Raw genomic sequence first — 7,116 nt, 5'->3', positions numbered from 1 at the left:
TATTACACATTGTACAACACCCCCTTTCTGTATGTTTTTGCCTAGGTGTTCTTCTCTTAGAGACGAAAGGGTGTGTGTGAGAGAGAGTAAGTGTGCCTGTGTCAACCCCATGTGCATGTATTGTCTGTCTGCACGTTTGTTGCTGTTTTAAGTTTGATTTGTTTTCATGGTTCAAGCTGTTAATAAATCAAGACCCTTGAGAGTAATTTGATGTTGGATCGTACTGTGATTTTTGTTCCTGTGTTGTAGTAGCAGCCGCAGCAGCTGATACACATATAACAATGCTGAGGACCAGTACCAACAGTGTATTGTTTCACACACAACCGCCGCAATAAATGCACTTAACCCTGTCAATGGAGTCTGGTATGCCTGTATCTGCTGTATCGGTGGTCATCTTCGTCACGCCTTTTTTTTTTTTTTTAAAGCTCAAACTCAGAGGCTGGCTGGAAAGATGGAGGGAGGCTATTCCCAACACAAAGACAGACAAGTTCACCGATATTACTTCGCCTACCACAATTATGGGGATACACATATCCCTGTATGACTGAGAACATGGTGACATGTTCCATTTAGCCTTTTCCTCGGGTTGGGTTGAAGCCCTCCCATGTTCCTGACAGATCACAGGCCACTTCAGAACTCTCTCTATGTGTAAAACCTTTTCTCCTCTCACTCACCACCTCTCCATTTCCCCCCGCCCCCCTCTCCTTCCCCAGTCCTGAGTCCAGTCAGCCGCTGTGCCAGAGCTTAAGGTGGATTTCTCTGAAGTGTTCTCTGTCAGTATGTTATTGTGAATGTGGGCCTGTCCTCTTTTTTGAAACTGTTTTCTGCTGTGTGTGTGTGTGTGTGTGTGTGTGTGTGTATACACATACAAACATAGGTATGATTGAGAACGGTTGACTATAATGACCTTGTTACAATCTAGCACTCTCTGTGTCTCTAGTAGCATCTCACTCTACTTCTTTATCTGGAAATTAGACCACTTCAATGGCATGATTTTACAAGTCTGTCTTGCTAATGGTAGAGGAAATAATACAATATCAAGCAGAACATCAACGAATGGTATGAAGATATCTTGCCTGTAGGAGGGTATAGATAGACGTAAGGAGTAATTGGGGAATTGAGTTGCAACAACGGTGGTTATTTTATTTGTGTGTCTATCTCTCTAAAATAAACTCTCTCCCCTCTCACTTTCCATTTGTTCATAGTGTTTCTCTTCAAAATACATTTCTAGGCCCTTGCATGCCAACCCCTTGGCCCCTCTAACTATAAACAGTAGCTGAACATACAAGTTGTTAAATTCTTTCAAAGGACCTTGACTGCACTGCACACGTACTAAGACGGCGGGTTTGTTTTAATTGAATCAACGGATTTATATTGTGGTGTGGTTCTTGTATTAGGCGATCACCTTATCCATGATACACTCAGGAGCAGTATACGTAATCCTCCAGAGATGGCGCTGGATAGCCATAACTAACTGCAGGCCTACAATTGAAGTTTAATTCCAGAAAGCTATACATCTATTTTCAGCAATGTTGGTAAATTACCTTTTTATTGTTTTAAAGAATTTCTATTGGCATGTTTTGTCACCATCTTATCATGGCACAAGGTGTTCAATGACATATGTATGAAAAATGATCACTTGATGGTTTTATTTCGGAGAGATGTTTTGTTGCAAAATGCTATACTGTATATCCGCCTCAGTCCGCGTATACTAAGTTTTACAGTCAAATGTTATAACTACATTTTTTTAAATAAAGTGTACAAATGATACATTTGTGACATCAATATTTACAAAAAAAGGGGGTTTTAAATGAACAATTCAGTAATATGAGAGCTATGTAAAAATGTACATTTGATAGTTTTAGTTATTTAAGAGATGCTCTTATCTAGAGCGACTTAGTTACTGTAAGTGTATTCATCTTAGGATAGCTAGATGAGAACCACATAACAGTGAAATATACAGGATACAAACATTCCAGCTAAAGGATGAATATATAGTATTTAGCAACATAACCTGTTTTGAATACATATCTAAAATCTATTGATAAAAAATCTGAGAACCGTAATCTTTTGAACACACACATAAAGGTACCCATAAACAATTTCTGATGGAAAGGATTTTGGAAAGAAACTATTCAATTTATTATGGGGCCAATTAACACCTCACCAACAATGAGTTACATTCAAAGATTTATATATACACTAGATGACTCACAGGGGGCACTGCTTTGAAGCCTCTGCGCCTCCATCTTGGCACAAAAATATATATTTTAGAAGCTATAGAAAGGCCTTTAATGTAAACATTTGTTTTAGCGCTTTATTCTATAACAGATACATTAATGCATACTTACAAACTACACAGTATGTTAGCTAAATAAATCAAAAAATATAAGTTCTACTGTTACTGTCCCCACTACAACAAAAATGTTGAAGTGCTGTGGAATTCCATTAATTCCTATGGAGGACTGCTCCTTCCGTGCATTGCCAATATGGCTGACCGGTGGCTTCAAAGCCTCAAACAGGCCAAAACATAGCGTGAATACATAGCAATCCAGGGTTTATATACATCAGTGGTTGTATTGCATCACTTTTGCTTGTTTGCTTTTTTGAGTAATGCAGGTGTTTCAGCCTAACTCGGTGCTTTCTGTGGTGGTGGGGCAGCCACCGGAAAATACGAAACGTAGGGTTTGGTAATGTTCTCTAGTTGCGCCTTGATTAGCTCAGTGTTCTGTCACTCATGGGGACACTCACCGCAAAATTACGTCAAATCACGTTATATCTACCACAGCTTTGATTGGACTGATCATGTCAATGTCATCATACTTTCAAAATATTAGCTAACAAGCTAGACAAGGAGTCTTCATCATGCATCAAGTCTGCAATCTACTGGCAAATCCTTTGCAGTTCTTGTCATATGAAGAGAAATTATAGATCAAACGTATCGGTGCTCATCGGCCATTGGACATAAACCATTACACAACAAGTTGGAAATCTCAAATTCAGCAATGAGTGCTAAGGCGCCACTGTAGCCCTGGGTTCGATCCCAGGCTGTCTCACAGCTGGCTGTGACAGGGAGACCCATGAGGTGGTGCACAATTGGCCCAGGATCATCCTGGTTAGGGGAGGGTTTGGCCGGCTGGGATGTCCTTGTCTCATCGCACTCTAGCGTGTCTCCTTGTGGCGGGCCGGGCAATTGCAAGCTGCCCTTGTCAGTTCGACAATGTTTCCTCCGACACACTGGTGCGGTTGGCTTCCAGGTTAAGCGAGCAGTGTGGTTTGGCTCTCGACCTTCGCCGAGTCCGTAGGGGAGTTGCAGTGATGAGACATGATCGTAACTACCAATTGGATATCACGAAAATGAGGTTAACGCCATGGGCCAGAAAATATTGAATACATTGGCCATGCTGTCATCCAGCATGACTTCTGCCATGTTCATAACAACTGGAAACTTGGAACTGGGAAATCTCCGACTTCATTGAGTTCAAGACAACTGGGGAACTCAGATAAAACTAGCTCCAACTGGGAAAATAATTTTGAACGGTCATCCAACTCGGAATTCCAAGTCTCCACCTTCCTGTTCAAGTGAGCACAGCACAACAAGGTGAGTCCAAAAATGTCTTGTATAAATGATGGAAAATGCCAGGGAGATATGTAAACTGTAGCTAAGAAAGTAATACTAAGTGTATGTTGTGTAGTAATCTTTTAGTAGCCCATCTGCCTCACCCTAATAATTTGGTCACTTTCCCCTTCATAATTTAGCCTACTGTTCTGACTTGGTGGTGCACATGTATCCTATAGCCTTTTTTTAGAGCAATGTAATCATTGAATATTGTAAGAGCATTCATTGTCTGCTTATATCCCCTTTATTTATCCTACAGGTCTGACTTGGTGTACAGGGAGAATACTGCAAGAACAGCCCATGTTCTGAATTATGTTGCTGTACATTTCAAAAGCGCTGAACAAATAGTTATATTGACTACGACCGTCCTAGTTCGCTCATTAATGTCTTAATCCAAATTACGGATTGCCTCTTATGCACTCGTCGTCCCCTTATGTCATAGTTTGTACAGTGCCTTGCGAAAGTATTCGGCCCCCTTGAACTTTGCGACCTTTTGCCACATTTCAGGCTTCAAACATAAAGATATAAAACTGTATTTTTTTGTGAAGAATCAACAAGTGGGACACAATCATGAAGTGGAACGACATTTATTGGATATTTCAAACTTTTTTAACAAATCAAAAACTGAAAAATTGGGCGTGCAAAATTATTCAGCCCCTTTACTTTCAGTGCAGCAAACTCTCTCCAGAAGTTCAGTGAGGATCTCTGAATGATCCAATGTTGACCTAAATGACTAATGATGATAAATACAATCCACCTGTGTGTAATCAAGTCTCCGTATAAATGCACCTGCACTGTGATAGTCTCAGAGGTCCGTTAAAAGCGCAGAGAGCATCACGAAGAACAAGGAACACGTCAGGCAGGTCCGAGATACTGTTGTGAAGAAGTTTAAAGCCGGATTTGGATACAAAAAGATTTCCCAAGCTTTAAACATCCCAAGGAGCAATGTGCAAGCGATAATATTGAAATGGAAGGAGTATCAGACCACTGCAAATCTACCAAGACCTGGCCGTCCCTCTAAACTTTCAGCTCATACAAGGAGAAGACTGATCAGAGATGCAGCCAAGAGGCCCATGATCACTCTGGATGAACTGCAGAGATCTACAGCTGAGGTGGGAGACTCTGTCCATAAGACAACAATCAGTCGTATATTGCACAAATCTGGCCTTTATGGAAGTGGCAAGAAGAAAGCCATTTCTTAAAGATATCCATAAAAAGTGTTGTTTAAAGTTTGCCACAAGCCACCTGTGAGACACACCAAACATGCGGAAGAAGGTGCTCTGGTCAGATGAAACCAAAATTGAACTTTTTGGCAACAATGCAAAATGTTATGTTTGGCATAAAAGCAACACAGCTCATCACCCTGACCACACCATACCCACTGTCAAAGATGGTGGTGGCTGCATCATGGTTTGGGCCTGCTTTTCTTCAGCAGGGACAGGGAAGATGGTTAAAATTGATGGGAAGATGGATGGAGCCAAATACAGGACCATTCTGGAAGAAAACCTGATGGAGTCTGCAAAAGACCTGAGACTGGGGCGGAGATTTGTCTTCCAACAAGACAATGATCCAAAACATAAAGCAAAATCTACAATGGAATGGTTCAAAAATAAACATATCCAGGTGTTAGAATGGCCAAGTCAAAGTCCAGACCTGAATCCAATCGAGAATCTGTGGAAAGAACTGAAAACTGCTGTTCACAAATGCTCTCCATCCAACCTCACTGGGCTCGAGCTGTTTTGCAAGGAGGAATGGGAAAAAATTTCAGTCTCTCGATGTGCAAAACTGATAGAGACATACCCCAAGCGACTTACAGCTGTAATCGCAGCAAAAGGTGGCGCTACAAAGTATTAACTTAAGGGGGCTGAATAATTTTGCATGCCCAATTTTTCAGTTTTTGATTTGTTAAAAAAGTTTGAAATATCCAATAATTGTCTTTCCACTTCATGATTGTGTCCCACTTGTTGTTGATTCTTCACAAAAAAAATACAGTTTTATATCTTTATGTTTGAAGCCTGAAATGTGGCAAAAGGTCGCAAAGTTCAAAGGGGCCGAATACTTTCGCAAGGCACTGTACATCTCAATTCTCAGTGGAAACCGCATTTGTTAAAGCAAGTCAGCCATATCAGCTGTTTTTTTTTTGTGGCAGTAAATTAGGCTGAATTAACTGTTTCGTTGCCAGATAAGGCTCTGCTGATAACCAGGTGTAGCAGGGGTAAGGATTCACTCCATGGTGCTGAAAAGAAAGCTCTGCTGTTGGGACAGCTTTATGTAGGCCCTAACAGGTTGTGGGCACAGTTTGTCACCGTTATAGTGCAATTAGTGTATTGTGGCTTTGCTGGCATTCATCTAAGATTATATATTTTTTGTTATCCCCACCAAGATTTACATGCTAAAATCGCCACTGATCATGAAGTACAGTTCTACACAGAGTAGACTATGGTCGTACGTCATTGTAATTACATTATTATATTAATATGCACACAAGAATTGGGTTGTTGTCTTAAGTGGGTTATTTTCTAACAGACAATGAGAAGAGGAAAAGAAAGCAACTCAGACATTTTGGGGGGTTCAGTTGAAAGCTCCAACTCATCAATGAGTCATTTGCCAATTTACTGTAAAAGTCCATTCACATATCCAGTAATCAACAACAAAATATTTTTTTTTATTGAATTTAATATGTTATACTTATTTGTGTGATAGTTGGGAATTTGAGAGCTACCTCACTTTTTGAAAACTTATAAACTTTACCACAGAGTTTCTCAGCCCAGAAGCGCAACATCGCGAGACTTCCGGGAACGCTTTTGAAGCAGACCAGTCCGGGGTTAGAGATGTCAATGAGAGAAGTGAAACATTAACATCAAATTGTATTGGTCACACACATATTTAGCAGATGTTATTGCGGCTATAGTGAAATGCTTGTGTTCCTAGCGCCAACAGTGCAGTAATATCTAACAATTCACAACAATACACACAATCTAAAAGTAAAATAGTGGAATTTAAGAAATATATAAATATTAGGACAAGCAATTTCGGAGTGATATTGACTAAAATATAGTAGAATATAGTACAATATATACATATGAAATGAGTAAAGCAGTATGTAAACATTATTAAAGTGGCCAGTGATTCCATGTCTATCGGGCAGCAGCCACTAAATGATATCCTTGATGATCTTTTTGGCCTTCCTGTGTCATCGGGTGCTATCTGTGTCCTGGAGTGCAGGCAGCGTGCCCCCGGTGATGCATTGGGCAGACTGCACCACCCTCTGGAGAGCCTTGCGGTGCGGGCTCGATGCAGAGATGCCATGTCTGTCTGTGCCATCTTACCAAAATTTCTTAGTTGTTAATTTTCTCATTCTAAAGGCACGACCTGGATTCGAGCCAATATCTTAAGTAGTGGGACGTGTTATTATTACAACCTCGTGAAAGTTACAAACTGACACGTTTTTCATTTTCGTCAAAAACAACTTTATATCGAAAGCTGCTTTTGAGGTG

Source organism: Oncorhynchus masou, chromosome 17 (assembly GCF_036934945.1).
Source record: "Oncorhynchus masou masou isolate Uvic2021 chromosome 17, UVic_Omas_1.1, whole genome shotgun sequence".
NCBI classification, from domain to species: domain Eukaryota; kingdom Metazoa; phylum Chordata; class Actinopteri; order Salmoniformes; family Salmonidae; genus Oncorhynchus; species Oncorhynchus masou.
The sequence above is the reverse complement of the archived record's forward strand: the minus strand, read 5'-3'. Positions refer to the sequence as shown.